The following is a 16,815-nucleotide window of genomic DNA, read 5'->3' as shown; positions in this document are numbered from 1 at the left end:
CTCCTTGTGTGACTACCTATATCCAAACCCCACATTCTTATAAAGACACCAGGCATGTGGGATTAGGAACTCACCTCACTCCAGCATGACCCCATTTCAATAACCTAATTACCTCTGCAACAGACTTATTTTCAATAAGGCCATATTCTGAGGTGCCAGGGGTTAGGACTTCAACATAGGAATTTGAGGGGACATAATTCTACTCATATCAGTGTGTTAATACTGTGCTTGTGTATGTGTGTGTGTGTGTGTGTGTGTGTGTGTGTGTGTTTTTGTGTGTAACTGGGTATTCCAATTCCAGTAGTCAAAGGCAAATCAGCAGAATCATACATTCCTCTCCCCTAAAACCAGAAGAATTTCATATAGTGGTTTATACTTGGACAAAAAAGTTATTTTTCCCGTGTAGAACAAGTTAAACAAAAATATAGCTAGTATATTTGTCATTTTCCGCTTCACCCTACTAAAATTAGTCATGTCTTCTCTTCATTCCATCATGAAGATATTTATCCGTTGACCACCAAATGCATTCAAGTCCCCACAAAGAGGAGGTAAGTGTGGCTTTTAACATTATACAGTTGACCCTTGAACAATGTGGGGTAGTGAGGGGAACTGACCCTCTGCACATTCGAAAGCTCATGTATAACTTTTGACTCTCCGAAAACTTAACTACTCATAGCATACTGGTTGACTGAAAGCCTTACTGATAACAGTTGATGAACACATATTTTGCATATGTATTACATACCATATTATTACAATAAAGCTAAAGAAAATGTTATGAAGAAAATCATAAGGAAGATAAAATTAATGAATTTACTATTTATTAAGTGGAAGTAGATCACCATAAAGGTCTTCATCCTTATCATCTTCATGTTGAGTAGATGGAGGGTTGGTCCTGCTGTCTCAGTAATGGCAGAGCCAGAAGCAAATTCACATATAGGTGGACCTATGCAGTTCAGCCCTGTGTTGATCAAGGTCAACTGTAGAGTCAAGGTTATCCTTCTCTAAAATACATGGAGAAGACATCTTATCAAGGCTTTTTTCATCTGTTCGATTCTCACCTTCTCAGCATGAAAACAGAATACCCAACAGGTGGTCCTCATGACCCCTGAAAGAGAGGTTCCCCCAAGCAATCATTATTCAAATATTTTCATTTTAAGTAGATTGAACATGATCCTTGTCACTTAGGTGAATTTTATCTCATTATTAGGTAACTCTATGAATTTCCTATGTTCATAATCTATCTTGAGCTTTAAAACAGATTTGTTGCATCATATTCACAGCTATGGAGGTTCATAATTTTGGGGCCACTTCTACAGCCATTTCATGAAATTTATTTGTGAAATATAGAAAAAAACTATGCAATAATCAAATCCAGTTATTTTTCTTTTACATTTATTTACAATGATTAAAAATGGTTTATGACAGTTTTAGAAAATGGAATGGATTAAAGGCTAAAAATGTTTAGATTCCATTTAAGTAGGTATGTATGTGTGTATGTAACTAAAAACACAGAGACTTTTTCACAAGAATTTAATTAAGCTTATGCTGAAACTCTTATATAGAAAATAGTAATGGAGCATCAGACATCACCACTCCTGAAAACAACCTTCTACAAGAATTGAAAAGTGCTGTGGGACCTAATACTGAAACAGGAAATATGGACTGTCTTCAAATTGCACAAATGATGCATGAATCCACATTTGAGCCCCGCAGCTCTGAGATGCCTAATGTGAATGATTAAAGGTATTTTACAAACTGGGGAGCTCTTCCAAGTGCTTACCACTTTCAACCTTCTCTGAGACCCCAATTCATAATGGTGAGCATAAAACATGCATACTTGGAATTTTTACATTCCAGACTGCACATGAATGTCTTAATCTTTGGTTCTGATATTTATGGCAAAGTCTAAATGTTACATGAACATTAACCTTAGTTTACTCAAACTATATCAATATGCTCAAACCATCCTTTTTTCTGTCCCCACAAGTGTTTCTAAAAGAGAAGCAAAAAGCTGGTATACTTCTTGGATGCCTAAGGATTTAAGATTTCCTACTCTGGTGAATAGAAAAAGTATAAACCAAGGAATGCAATGTTGTTGCCCTAGGAACTAGTACTTACAGACTATCAAAGACTAAAACCACCAAAAAAAGGCTCAATGCCTGATAATCACCATTTCTGTCTCCTATGTGCCAAAATATATCAAAACCATATGATTTCCTAAGAAAAAAATCCCAAGATTTCCCCCAGTTGGTTTTAACACCAGTTGTTTTGCACTTAACATTTCAAAATGCAGCCTTATTTTCTTCAGGTAATAATAATTTTATGTGCAGATACATCAAAGCTGAAAGGATGATCAAACCCTGCTTGTGGGTGTCAGAAATAATGCATCCCCACTTCATTCACAATAATGAATGCTCAATGATTTTTTATATCACTGAAGAATTTAGCATCTTTGGAACTCAACAATATTCTCCATCTCCCAGAAGCTGATAACATCCCCTCCCCACCAAGATACTCTGCCTCCCTACTGCTCACTGCTTTGTGCCATCAACATGGTTAAGCATGTGTGTGTTATTGCACTATGAAGTAGCTGAAGATCTCAGAACAGAGAGCCACACTCTTTTTGTGCAAATGAATGGCCAAAGCAACAGATCAAGTAATCGTTTTTTTAGAATGCAGGGTCTAGCCGCCTAACTTATCTTTATAACCACATCACTTCCAATGAGTTGGGAATGCTTAGTGAGAAAGCTCACGTACTTCACACAGAAGAAAACACACTTTAAGTCATCAAGTTGTGTCAAGAATAAAAGGAAATTTCCACGACAGTGATAAACAACGTTCTTGTTTTAGTTGTTTTTCCTCTAAGTAATCGGGGATCTTAACATCTTCCGACATTTTCTGGTTCTGAAAGGAAGATTGGAAACAAATGTCATTGTGGGGACAAAAAAAAAAAGTCTATTAAACAAAGAAAAAGAAAACCAAGATCCAACTGTATGTTGTTACAAGAGACTCTTGCTCTATATTTAGCAGAAGGAAGATTAGACAGAAAAAAATGAAGCAGAAATGAAGTTGCACATCTTAAATATATACAATGTTTATTATGCTTTAAAAAAATCTAGAAGAATGAAAAATCTATTAAAAAAAAGAAAACCAAGATCCAACTGTGTGCTGTCTATATATAGACACTTGCCTTACTTTCAGCAGGAAATAGATTAGAACAAATAAATTATGCAGAAATGAAGTTGTGCATCTTAAATATATACAATGTTTATTTGTCAACTATACCTTAATAAAGCTGGAAAAATTAAAAATAGAAAATATTTGGGCCAGGCGTGGTGGCTCACACCTGTAGTCTCAGCACTTTGGGAGGCTGAGGCAGGCAGATCACGGGGTCAGGAGATCGAGACCATCCTGGCTAACACGGCGAAAACCCATCTCTACTAAAAATACAAAAAATCAGCCAGGCGTGGTGGTGGGTGTCTGTAGTCCCAGCTACATGGGAGACTGAGGCAGGAGAATGGCGTAAGCCTGGGAGGCGGAGCTGGCAGTGAGCCGAGATCCAGCCACTGCACTCCAGCCTGGGCAATAGAGCAAGACTCCGTCTCAAAAAAAAAAAAAAAAAAATATTTAAAAACTGTTAAAATCATATCTGGAAATAAATATCAGTTTTCAAAACATTGTTTTTTTACGTTTTGCCATTTGTTAAGAATTTTGATGATCTTAAATGAATTGAGTAACTTTCTTTTTGGTTAAAACTAATATTTGTAGGAACTTCCTTTTTTTAATATGGCCTTGTTGGTCTTTATAACTTCTGAAGTGGTGTTGTCATTTTCTCCACTTTACAAAATAAAAGCAAAGTATGATTCTTAAAAGTCCACATCAAGTGACAGACATCTGCTTCTATGTAGCTCTGTTACTACAACTCTTTACCTACAAAGTGTGCAAGCTTCAGTGTATGGCCTCAGCACGTATACAGTTCCACAGGTTGTGCACTGCATCACATCACCATGGATATGGTTAGTATACCATGCACATCATCCTTTAGGAGAGAGAGAAAATTCATGACCTAACTAAGGAGAGGTGGACAGCTGGGTACCATCAGCAGCAGCCTGGAACCTTAGAGTCAAGTTCACAGATCTCTGAGCCCCATTTGATACCAAACCCATATATAGTGCTGTCATACACATATTTCTTAGATAATATAAAGGCTTTACAGCCAGCGAGGTGATATAGGTCCAGGATCCACATAAATGTCACTGTCCACCTTGAAGAGATCTCCCTAAGATCAGCTCACTCTGTCTGCATCCTCCTGTCTGATCTCAGGAACTTTAAGGGAGGAAAAGATATATTTGGTGCTTGGGAATACTTGGTGAGAGTATCATTGAAGTACAATGGAGAAAGTAGACAAAATACATACCAGGTAGCCAAAAGGCATGAAAGAGCTTCAAGACATTACACCTCTTTAGCAAAAACGTGGTTCTATCTCAAATGGGGCAGGCATCATCCACATTTTTAAAACTACACCTATTTCAGAAACTCAACTGGCCCCCATGCCAGTGATTTTCCTTATAAAATATTGCACTAAAATATATTTGTCTTCATTATTGAGTTTATGGGTGACCCCTGTCCCCCGCCCTTACATTTTGTGCTTGTGGAGATGGGTGCCTCTCTCTGCTTACTCAGTTTCAGCCGTTGGTTAACAAAGGCTTACAACTCACTGCCACGAAGGCTGCTGAACGTGGTGTTCATTAATGATGGCTGCTATGTTGGGTGAAAGAGTGTTGTCACTGAACCCAAGAATCTGCTCTCAGGTTGTCAGGAAAATAAGGCAGTTTTTCAGAAACTCACTTTCCTCCTAGAATTCCAGGATGGGGCGTAACGTAGATGGAGGCTCACCCCAAACAGAGGTTCATTAGCTAATGGTTGATACTGCCCATTCACCAGCAGAGTGCGCGCATGGGAAGGTTTTAGGATTTTTGAGGCCAAATGCAAATCCTGAAGCAAACACCATAGGAATGGGCATCCCTTTCTGGTTTCCTTCAGGGACACAAAGAAGGTATGAGTTAGAGGCCGATTGGCAAACTCCAGACAGATTCTGATGTGAGTGGCCTGAGGTTTAAACCAAATCTCCAGGGACCCCCAGTTAAAGATCTGAGTCACTCTTTTGGCTATAAAACAATCCCTGACTGCTGTTTCAGAGATTTCTTTAGGGCATCCTCTGCTCTCAAATCCCAAGTGATTCTTCAAACCCAGGGGTGTGGAGCCAGCATTGAACCAGGAAGCCACAGCAGATCTTTCTTTTCCCCTATGGTCTGAGCTCAGCTTCGGAATTCCAGAGAGGCTTATAATTTAGTGTTTCAGTAGTTTTCCTTGTGGGTGGGTTCTGTGGAAAACATTCACATTCAACCCAGATATTTTTCCTGACTCACCTGTGATGAAAATTTCACTGAATACAAAACAGAACTATACTTGGCTAGTTCAACCAACCATCATGCTTTAGTCCTGCAATGTAGGTTAGTATTTTTTTTGTTTCTTTTTCTTTCCATTTTTTCTCCCCCTCTTTTACATTAGACAGACAATGTGCCAGTGTCATTGTAACAAGGTTTAGAGGAAGGTACAGCCTACACCTGACCATGAAAACCCAGTCGTTGGCCAGGCGCGGTGGCCCACGCCTGTAATCCCAGCACTTTGGGAAGCCAACGCAGGCAGATCATCACTTGAGGTCAGGAGTTCAAGAACAGCCTGGCCAACATGGGGAAACCCCATCTCTACAAAAAATACGCAAATTAGCCAGGCATGGTGGTGCATGCCTGTATTCCCAGCTCTTCAGGAGGCTGAGGCAAGAGAATCTCTTGAACCCAACCCAGGAGGTGGAGATTGCAGTGAGCTAAGATCGTGCCACTGCACTCCAGCCTGGGCAACAGAGTGAAACTCTGTCTCAAAAAAATAAAAATAAATTTTAAAAAATCACATTATTAGGCAAGTTATGCATATTGAACTTAACCAAGAATAACTTTGCTGGTGATAGACATCCAAAAGCAATTTTTAAAATAAAAAATCAGGCATAGTAACAAAGAAAACAATGTTTAGAGCCAAAGTTACCATTGGGTCCTGAAACAATTTCTCCTAGTGTTTAGTTTGAAATAACTGGCTACGATTTCATGCCCAGCAGTGTCACCACCACCATGGATACAATGGAAGACACGATTTTTGCTACCATATTGCCTGCAGGACTGGAGAAAAGGCAAGCTCATCTGAGAAAAAAACATGGCTGTAGGAAAACTGCTTAAATATTAGCTTGGTCCAAAAGTTATTACGGTTTTTGCCATTGAAAATAATGACAAAAACTGCAATAACTTTTGCACCAATCTAATAACTTCTCCATCACATCCCTTCCCACCCTTGTATCCACAGAAAAAAAAAGTTAATTAAAAAAAAATCCTTAGGAAGTAATTGTTTTCACAAAGAGCCAAGCTTGTCAACCACATTTTACCATTGAAGACAACCAAGGCCAGGATTTGCACAGATGAGGCATTTGGCATTTTTGTTTGTTGAACTCAATTCATGTATGCCTTTTAATTAATTTTATTTATTTACTTATTTATTTTTTGTGAAGGAATCTTGCTCTGTTGCCCAGTCTGGCATACAGTGGCGTGATCTCGGCTCACTGCAATCTCCACCTCCCATGTTCAAGTGATTCTCCTGCCTCAACCTCCCAAGTAGCTGGGATTACAGCTGTATGCCATCATGTCCAGCTAATTTTTGTGTTTTTAGTAGATGCAGGGTTTCACCATATTGGCCAGGCTGCTCTCAAACTCCTGATTTCAGGTGATCCACTCACCTGGGCCTCCCAAAGTGCTGGGATTACAGGCGCAAGCCACCACGCCTGGCCTGATTTATATTTTTAGAGATAGGGTCTCACTATGTTGCCTAAGCTCGTCTTGAACTCCTCGGCTCAAGTGATCCTCTTGCCTCAGCCTCCTGAGTAATTGGGATGACAGGCACATGTCAAAACGATTTCATGCCTTTTTAGATGTAGAATGCTCACTCATGCAAAAATATTATTCAACTAATAACTGCCAGATAGGCTTGCTTTCAAAGGCATGCTGGAACTCTAAACCCAAGCACACACTAGACACAAGCATCTTCAATGCCTCGATGGCAAATTACTCTAGAGCTTCAGTACTCCAGCACAAAGAACAAGAAGGAGCTTGATATGGCAAAAATCAACACTTCCAAAGGGAAAATTTGAAATAGCCACCCCTTTCCATGCATGCCTTTCTTCAGACTGGGTTGAACGCCTGGGCCAATACATGGCATGGCATAGGTGAGGGACACAAGGCTGCTCCGTGAATGAGGCTGCTACGCTGCGGGGAAGAGTGTTGTCACTGAACACAAGAACCTGCTCTACAGCTGATGCTGCCACTCACTGCACCCTACCTCCTGGGAGAGACAGCCCTCTCTTCTGCGCCTCCCTATGTGCACACACTCCATAGTATGATTTCAGTGTTCACCATCCAGAGGTGGAGCTGCATCTTCATTCTGAGAATCCAGGCTTTCGCCAACAGAATGTCACACAAGTGAAGACACGGTGGCTCTAAGCCCAGGCACGCTTCTCTTCATGCTCTTGGTACCCTGCCTGGTCTGTGGTGTGTGATGAAGCCTGGCCTGGCTTCCTGGAGGGATATGAGAGTCCACATGAAGCTGAGATGAACCATTCCACCTAAGGCCCCAAATACATAAGACCCAGGAAACATGGTCAAAGCGCTGGCCACACCTACAGCTGACTGCACACAAAGTAGCAGTTCAGAAGATACCAGGAGGACCACAAGAATGGTTTCAGCCCAAATTTCTGACTCACATAATCATGAACATAGTAAATGGTGGTTATTTCCAGCCACTAAGTTTTGGGGTCTTTTGTGACACAGCATAGCTGACTGATACATACCTTTTCCTCTCTCCCTTCTCTTACAAATCAATCAAGTAGAATCAATTGTCATTACCAAGTGGTCATCCAAGCTGACTGCTTCTCTTTGCCTCCCTTGCTCAGGCTTTAATTCAGCCTGTCATCATTTCCAGAGGGTACTAAACTGGTCTGAAATGGGGTCTCCCTGGGCCTTAGTGAGCCCCCTCAGGTCCATTCTTCACCTACACATCCAACAGGGGCAGGCTCTTTCCCATGAAGTTTCTATGAAATGCAGACTTCACCTCGGCTAACCTGGTGGTCTTTCCTTGTCACCGCTGCATCCTTCCCTGGTTCCTGTTGCATTCCACACTCTGGCTACACAATCTCTGGTGTCCCCATATGTGTATCCAGCTCTACCTAGCACACTATCTTCCCTGACACTTCACTCATCTCCTGGGCACCTCCCACCCGTATTTTGGGGATTGGTTTGGATATTGTTCTCTCCAGGAAGCCCTACCTCCCTCACCTAACCCAGTCTAGGAGTATCCCTTCTGCCTTGCTACAGGATCCCATATGTTCCAGCAAATTATTCATCAGATTTGACTGCAATTACTTGTTTATTTGCCTTGCCCTTTCCAACTCTGGACCTCACTTTACACCACAGAGGGAAAAAGGAGAATCAATACATCTTTCTAAGGATGCCAACATACCCCAAAAATATTGATACTAGTATTCTGCATGTTCATTGAAAAGTAGAGGTCACCTTCAATCACTTTCTCCTCCCGCATAATTGAAAACTCACTAGAGTCTTGGGGTTGAGTGTGTTTACTCTTAACTTTAACTCAAGCAGATGTCAGCCCAAATCTCTGAGAGTATGAGTCTTAGGGAAGGGGGAACCTGTTCTCCCAGCAACACAGGACACAAAGTCAGCCTTCTGGGCTTCAAGTTCTCCCTCCTTTGACCTGAGATGCACTCTGATGGCTTCCTTGGGCAGAATGTTCATAACTTCCTTTCTCCTGTCCGTCTTGGGTTTCAAGTTAATGCTGATCAAAGAAAGGGGAACAATGGTGGTACTGGGAGAAATGCAATAGTCTCAGCACTCATTCACAGCCTTACTCTGAGAGCTAAGGGGCATCTTCTGCAGCGAAAACCAATGCTTGCCTCTCCTTTCTCTGAACTCTGATTGGTCCTGTGCTGAAGATCAGACATTTCTATTCAGAAGCTACTTTATATACATACAAAGTGTGAGTGCTCTATGAAAGTTGTGAGATTGGGAAACAGAAGCCCACACAGCTCCTCCCAGCACTGATTAAGGAGAGTGTGCTCTTATTAAAGGTTGGGACCAGGTAAGTCAATCAGTTACCTTCTGGATTGCCATATGTTGAATGGTGATCTCCACTTGTAAATGGAAAAGGACGCTTGTGTATATTCAGCAGAGCTTATGGAGTGCCTTCTATTGCTGGGCACTGTTGAGGATATGATTATGAACACAGCACACAGATCACTGTTTTCAAGGAATTTACATTCTTGTGCACAGAGGGGACAGTCAACCAGCATAAGGAGGAGGAATGTGAATGTGTATGCCATGTCTAATGGTCATTAGCGGAACGGGGATAATACTGGGGAGAGGGAGATGCAGCTTTAATTTCAGGATTGGGGAGTCTACGTACATGCGCATGCAAAACACACACAGGCTGACAACCCCATGGACACACATGCGCACACACACGCCATTCACACACATATGCACGTGCAACCCACTGACATGCACAAATGTGTGCACATGCATACATACATGCTGCATGCAACAAGCATGCATACACATGTGCATGCACACATGCATTTACAGACATGTGCAACACAAATACAAATGCAACACAGAAGCACACAAGCACTCAATGCACACATCCACACATATGCACATCCCACACATACCCACATACACACACATGCACATACCACGAACACAGGCAACAAAAGCACATATAAAGCACAATTTGCCCAAACACACATATATACACGTGTGCATATGCACAGTAACGTGTGCATGTTAACACATGTGTGCAAAACACATGCATGTACAAATATGCACACATTCATCTGTGTATGTTCATGCCCGTACACACACATGTATACAATCCACATGCAGATGCACATTATATATTCGTGCAGTATGCACATGCACCACACGAGCACACCCAGATGCACACTCCTGCATCTATCCACATGCACACATGTGCTTGCACACCCCTAAATATGTGCATGTGAATGGACACACATGGGAAACATGTAATACATATGCAACCCAAGCACAAACATGCACACATGCAAAATCCACAAGCACCTGCCAACACATCTGTGCACATACAAACATGCATGTGCTCAATCCATGTGTGCACACACGTGCACACGAAATCCACGTGCACTTCTGCACATGATTACAAAATCCACATGCACATGTGCACACGCATGCGCACAAAATACACAAAGCATAACTGTGTGTGAACACATATGCATACACACATGCACCCAATAACACCTGTAAGTGGGCCATAGTTCCTTTCAATAAATTAAGTCCTCAGGGCATGCACAACATCTTCCCCCAGCATGAATGACCAAGGAAAATGCAAATTAAAGACCCAAATGGCCAGTCAGTTGTGCGTTGGAAAAAAGCACCAGCTTCCCATCAGTGCAGACAGTGTGTTAGTTATTTGCAAATGGACAGTTTTGCCTCACATATTCTGTAAGACATAATTCCTTTACCGTAAGTATTTCCATAACAAGAGGTGCGTCTATAGCCCCTTCTTCCTGCAAGATAGAAGAGAGACAATGAAATGCTAGATATTGCTTGGGAAGTCTACATGATCTTACAGAAGCAAGCACATCAGCAAACCTGAAGCAAGATGCTCTTAAAGGCTGCAGAGATTCCAATGGCTCTCCCAAGGCCAGGGAAGATGCACAGATAGCATCTGGCCCGTTTACTGTTTACACTGGTAGCTGAAGGTGCATTAGATGCACATCCCTGAGGGTCTGGAGGCCTGACAGAGATGAGCAAATGTGTTTTCTTGGACATAAAAAAAATGCCAGCAAATGTTGGTTAAATAAAGAGAATAGGATGAAAATGCAGGCCATAAGTAGTAATCATAACCCATTAAAAAAAAGAGTTTATCCAGGTTAGGTGTGGTGGCTCACACCTGTAATCCTACCACTTTGGGAGGCCACGGCGGTAAGACCACTTGAGCTCAGTTGGAGCCCAGTGGGAGAAACATAGCAAGACCCCATTTCTACTAAAAATAAAATTTTAAAAAAATTAGCTGTGTGTGGTGATGTGCACCTGTAGTCTCAGCTACTGGGGAGACTGAGGCAAAAGATTGCTTGAGCCTAGGAGGTGGAGGCTGCAATGATCTATGATCACGTCCCTGCACTCCAGGCTGTGCTACAGAGTGAGATTTTGTCTCAGAAAAACAACAACAAAAAAGTTTTTCTATATTTTTCTAATGTGTTAAGAGCAATTTTTAAAAATACAGATTTCAGATTTTTAAAACTAATGGTTTGTGCTGATTTTGAAGTGGAATGAGTTATGTGGATAATGGGTTCTACGGGCTGAACTATGTCCCCCTCCAAATTCCCAGGTCGCAGTCCTAACCCCCAGGGCATCAGACTGTGACTGTATTTGAACACGTCTTTAGAGAGGTGATTAAAATAAAACGAGGTCATAGGGTGGGCCCTAATCCAATAGGACTACAGTCCTTATAAGAAGAGGAGATGAGGACACAGACAGACATAGAGGAACGAGCCTGTGAGGACACAGGGAGAAGATGGTGTCTACAAGCCAAGAAGAGAGGCCTCTCGGGTGGAACCCACTCTGCTTATACCCTGGTCTTGGACTTTCGGCCTCCAGGACTGTGGGAGAATGAATGTCTGTTGTGTGTAAGCCACCCAGTCTATAGTATTCTGCGATAGCAGGCTGAAATGGACTAAGACATCTCATAAGAAGAGGAGATTGGAACACAAACACACACAGAGGGATGACCCTGTGAGGTCACAGGGAGAAGATGGCATCTCCAAACCAAAGAGAGAGGCCTCAGGAGGAACCAGCCCTGCCTACACCTTGATCTTGGACTCCAGCCTCTAGGACTGTGGGAGAATCAATGTCTGTTGTGTATAAGCCACCCAGTCCATAGTATTCTGTGATAGCAGCCTGAAATGGACTGAGACATCTCATAAGAACAGGAGATTTTAACACAGACACACACAGAGGGACGACCCTGTGAGGACACAGGGAGAAGATGGCATCTCCAAGCCCAGGAGAGAGGCTTCAGGAGGAACCAGCCCTGCCCACACCTGGATCTCAGACTTCCAGCCTCCAGACTGTGGGAGAATCAATGTCTGTGGTTTAGGCCTCCTGGGCTGTGGGACTTCGTAGTGGTGGCCAGAGCAGACGCATAAAGGGCTGTGATTTGAATTGTACGAATGAACATAGCAATTGGAGGGGACCAAATATGTTCTCAGGGAAACGTGCTCCTTTCCCATAAGACACTGACTTGTAAATAGCTCACATTCTCAACTGGGCCACCCATGAGGTCTGGCACTGTTGTCAAACCCTGAGAACGCAGGTGATGACAAGGGGGGGATTTGGAAGGATTTCGTGATGAAGACCTTGTTTCCTGAGCACACACTTTTGTTTTTGTTTTGTTTTTTGTAGTTTTTGAAATGGATTTTGGCTCTTGTTACCCAGGCTGGAGTGCAATGGAGCAATCTCGGCTCACTGCAACCTCTGCCTCCCAGATTCAAGCAGTTCTCCTGCCTCAGCTTCCTGGATAGCTGGGATTACAGGCATGAGCCACCACGTCCAGCTAATTTTTATTTTTTTGAGATGAAGTCTCGCTCTTGTCCCCCAGGCTGGAGTGCAATGGCATAATCTCGGCTCACTGCAACCTCCGCCTCCCGGGTTCAAGCAATTCTCCTGCCTCAGCCTCCCAAGTAACTGGGATTACAGGCACCCACCACCATGCCCGGCTAATTTTTATATTTTTAGTAGAGATGGGGTTTCACCATGTTGGCCAGGCTGACCTCGAAATCCTGGCCCCAGGTGATCCATCCGCCTCAGCCTCTCAAAGTGCTGGGATTACAGGTGTGAGCCACTGTGCCCGGCTAATTTTCATCTTTTTAGTAGAGACAGCGTTTCACCATGTTGGCCAGGCTGGTCTCGAACTCCTGACTGTACTCGTGATCCTCCCGCCTCAGCCTCCCAACGTGCTGGGATTATAGGCGTGAGCCACCGCGCCCAGCGTGGGGTTTGGTTTTGCACCAGTAATAGCTTAGCCTCATTTCACTTTCACATCCATCCTGTCCAGTGTGTGCCATCTTAGCTATCCCACGGATGGGGAACCAGACCCTCCAAAGTCACTTCAAATCCCACAGCTGACTTTGGGGCAGAAACCAGGTAGTCACGACACCAGCAATGGGAGCAGTATTGGTTCTGAGATTCCTGCAGAAGACGGAAACGTCTCGTTTGTCAACAATAGAGAGTCTGGGCCAGGCGCGGTGGCTCACGCCTGTAATCCCAGCACTTTGGGAGGCTGAGGGGGGCGGATCACGAGGTCAGGAGATCGAGACCATCCTGGCTAACACGGTGAAAACCCATCTCTACTAAAAATACAAAAAATTAGCCAGGCGTGGTTGCAGGCTCCTGTAGTCCCAGCTACTCAGGAGGCTGAGGCAGGAGAATGGTGTGAACCCGGGAGGCAGAGCTTGCAGTGAGCCAAGATCATGCCACTGCACTCCAGCCTGGGTGACAGAGCAAGACTCCATCTCAAAAAAATAAATAAATAAATAAAATAAAAATAAAAAGCAATAGAGCGTATGATTTACCGGCATAGAATAGTCGGTGTCTTTGACACACTCGATATCGGTCACATTTCTGTTAAGGTCCCAGGTCAACTGTTGAGCCTTTGCTTTCATCCTTAGGTTTGTGATTGGTGGGTTTGGATCTAAAATGGTGACAGGTTGGAGTTAGAAGAGATACATAAGAATCTTAAACCAGCATTGTAAGGGGTATGGCCAATACCTTTGGGAGGTGGAGTTCTTTTATTTTTTAAAATTTTTTGAGATGGAGTTTCACTCTTGTCGCCCAGGCTGGACTGCAGTGGCACGATCTCGGCTCACTGCAAGCTCCGCCTCCTGGTTCAAGCTATTCTCCTGCCTCAGCCTCCCGAGTAGCTGGGACTACATGCGCCTGCCACCACGCCCGGCTAATTTTTTTTCTTTTTTTTTTTTTGTATTTTTAGTAGAGACGGGGTTTCACTGTGTTAGCCAGGATGGTCTTGATCTCCTGACCTCATGATCTGTCTGCCTCAGCCTCCGAAAGTGCTGGGATTACAGGCATGAGCCACCTCACCTGGGCAAGAATCTTAAAACAGCATTGTAATGGGTATGGGTTTTTTGCCTGTGGAGTTAGCCAATACCTTTGGAAGGTCGAGTTCTCTTATTTTATTTTTTTTAATTTTTTATTTTTTTGAGATGGAGTTTTGTGCTCGTCACCCAGGCTGGAGTGCAGTGGTGCCATCTTGGCTCACTGCAACCTCTGCCTCCTAGGTTCAAGCTATTCTCCTGCCTCAGCCTCCCAAATAGCTGGGACTACAGGAACCTGCCACCACGCCTGGCTAATTTTTGTATTTTTACTAGAGATGGGGGTTTCACCATGTTGGCCAGGATGGTCTCGATCTCCTGACCTCGTAATCCGTCCACCTTGGCCTCTCAAAGTGCTGGGATTACAAGCATGAGCCACCACACCCAGCTGATACACAAAATCTTAAAACAGCATTGTAATAGGTATTTTTGTTTGTTTGTCTATTTTGAGATGGAGTCTCACTCTGTTGCCCAGGCTGGAGTGCAGTGGCATGATCTCGGCTCACTACAACCTTCACCTCCCGGGTTCAAGCGATTATCCTGTGTCAGCTTCCTGAGTAGCTGGGATGACAGGCACACACCACCACACTTGGATAATTTTTGTATTTTTATTAGAGATGGGGTTTCTCCATGTTGGTCAGGCTGGTCTTGAACTCTTGACCTCACATGATCTGCCTGCCTCGGCCTCCCAAAGTGCTAGGATGGCAGGTGCAAGCTACTGAGCCTGGCTGGGAAGTGGAGCGCTATGTAGACAGGAGACTATCATGAGCTGGTAGAAGTCATAAACCGGACGGGCATCCTGGCTGACACCCGTAATCCCAGCACTTTGGGAGGCCAAGGCGGGCAGATCACAAGGTCAAGCGATCAAGACCATCCTGGCTAACACGGTGAAACCCTGTCTCTACTAAAAATACAAAAATTAGCCAGGCGTGGTGGCGGGCACCTGTAGTCCCAGCTACTCCGGAGGCTGAGGCAGGAGAATCGCTTGAACCTGGGAGGGGGAGGATGAAGTGAGCCGAGATCACGCCACTGCACTCCAGCCTAAGCGAGAGAGTGAGACTCTGTCTCAAAAAAAAAAAAAAAAACTCATAAACCAGTAATGCCATATTGATCTAATCAGCCTTCCCTATCAGGGTGATTTTATCACATTCCCAAAGGTGTGGGATGTGGGGAGAGGGGACACTCAACCACACAGACCAATTATGCTGTCCCTGTGGTTGTAAAGGATACCTTTTATAACCAGGTATGTCATACGTGTTATTTTCAATAACTGAGAACAAACTGTGGTTTAGGAATGTCACACAAAGGCCGGGCGTGGTGGCTCATGCCTGTAATCCCAGCACTTTTGGAGGCCGATGGGGAAAGATCACTTAAAGTCAGGAGTTCGAGACCAGCCTGGCCAACATGGACAAACCCCATATCTGCAAAAATACAAAAATCAACCAGGCATGGTGGCAGGCACCTGTAATCCCAGCTACTCGGGAGGCTGAGGCAGAAGAATCACCTGAAACCTGGATGTAGAGGTTGTAGTGAGCTGAGATCACACCACTGTACTCCTGCCTGGGTGACAGAGCAAGACTGTCTCAAATTAAAAAAAAAAAAAAAAAGAAATTTCACACAAAGTCTCCTATATAGACGGTGATTTTTGAAAAGACAGTTTGCAAATTGCAAAAGAATGTATTTTTCTTTTCTTCTTCTTCTTTTTTTTGAGACGGAGTTTCGCTCCTGTTGCCCAGGCTGGAGGGCAATGGTGCAATCTTGGCTCACTGCAATCTCCGCCTCCGGGATTCAAGGATTCTCCTGCCTCAGCCTCCTGAATAGCTGGGATTACAGGCATGTGCCACCACACCCAGCTAATTTTGTATTTTTAGTAGAGACAGGGTTTCACCCTGTTGGTCAGGCTGGTCTCGAACTCCTGACCTCAGGTGATCCACCCGCCTCGGCCTCCCAAAGTGCTTGGATTACAGGCGTGAGCCACTGCGCCTGGCCAACCATGTATTTTTCAATATGAGGCATGATTATTATACTGTGGTATCCATTCTCTTACATAGCTCCCAAACTGAGCAATTCTGGTATTGATGGAAAATCAGAGTACATACATTCCAATACACGTTGAAGTGTAATGAAATAGTAACATATTAACACCACAGTGTCAGAGTAGAAGGAGGTCTCTTTAGGCCGGGAACGGTGGCTCACGTCTGTAATCCCAGAACTTTGGGAGGCCAAGGTGGGTGGATGAGGTCAGGAGTTCGAGACTAGCCTGGCCAACATGGTGAAACCCCATCTCTACTAAAAATACAAAAATTAGCCAGACATGGTGGCACGGGCCTGTAATCCCAGCTAATCAGGAGGCTGAGGCAGGAGACTGACTTGAACCCGGGAGGCGGTGGTTGCAGTGAGCCGAGATCGTGCCATTGCACTCCAACCTGGGTGACAAGAGCAAGACTCCATCTCGGGCAGGGCGCGGTGGCTCATGCCTGTAATCCCAGCACTTT

The 16,815-nt window shown here is 43.9% G+C and overlaps 1 long non-coding RNA gene across 1 annotated transcript; it reads right to left on the bottom strand.

The window, feature by feature from the left end:
- Positions 1 to 1,856: 1,856 nt before the first annotated feature.
- On the bottom strand, positions 1,857 to 9,435 carry LOC115834396. The gene is made up of 3 exons (XR_004029280.1): positions 9,273 to 9,435; positions 7,444 to 7,666; positions 1,857 to 2,907 (listed from the first exon to the last, which is right to left on the bottom strand). It is a non-coding gene; the product is annotated as an uncharacterized LOC115834396 (long non-coding RNA).
- Positions 9,436 to 16,815: the final 7,380 nt, after the last annotated feature.

Source organism: Nomascus leucogenys, unplaced genomic scaffold (assembly GCF_006542625.1).
Source record: "Nomascus leucogenys isolate Asia unplaced genomic scaffold, Asia_NLE_v1 001042F_57941_qpd_obj, whole genome shotgun sequence".
Taxonomy (NCBI): Eukaryota; Metazoa; Chordata; class Mammalia; order Primates; family Hylobatidae; genus Nomascus; species Nomascus leucogenys.
Note: the sequence above shows the minus strand (reverse complement) of the source record. Positions and strands in the feature narration are given on the sequence as shown.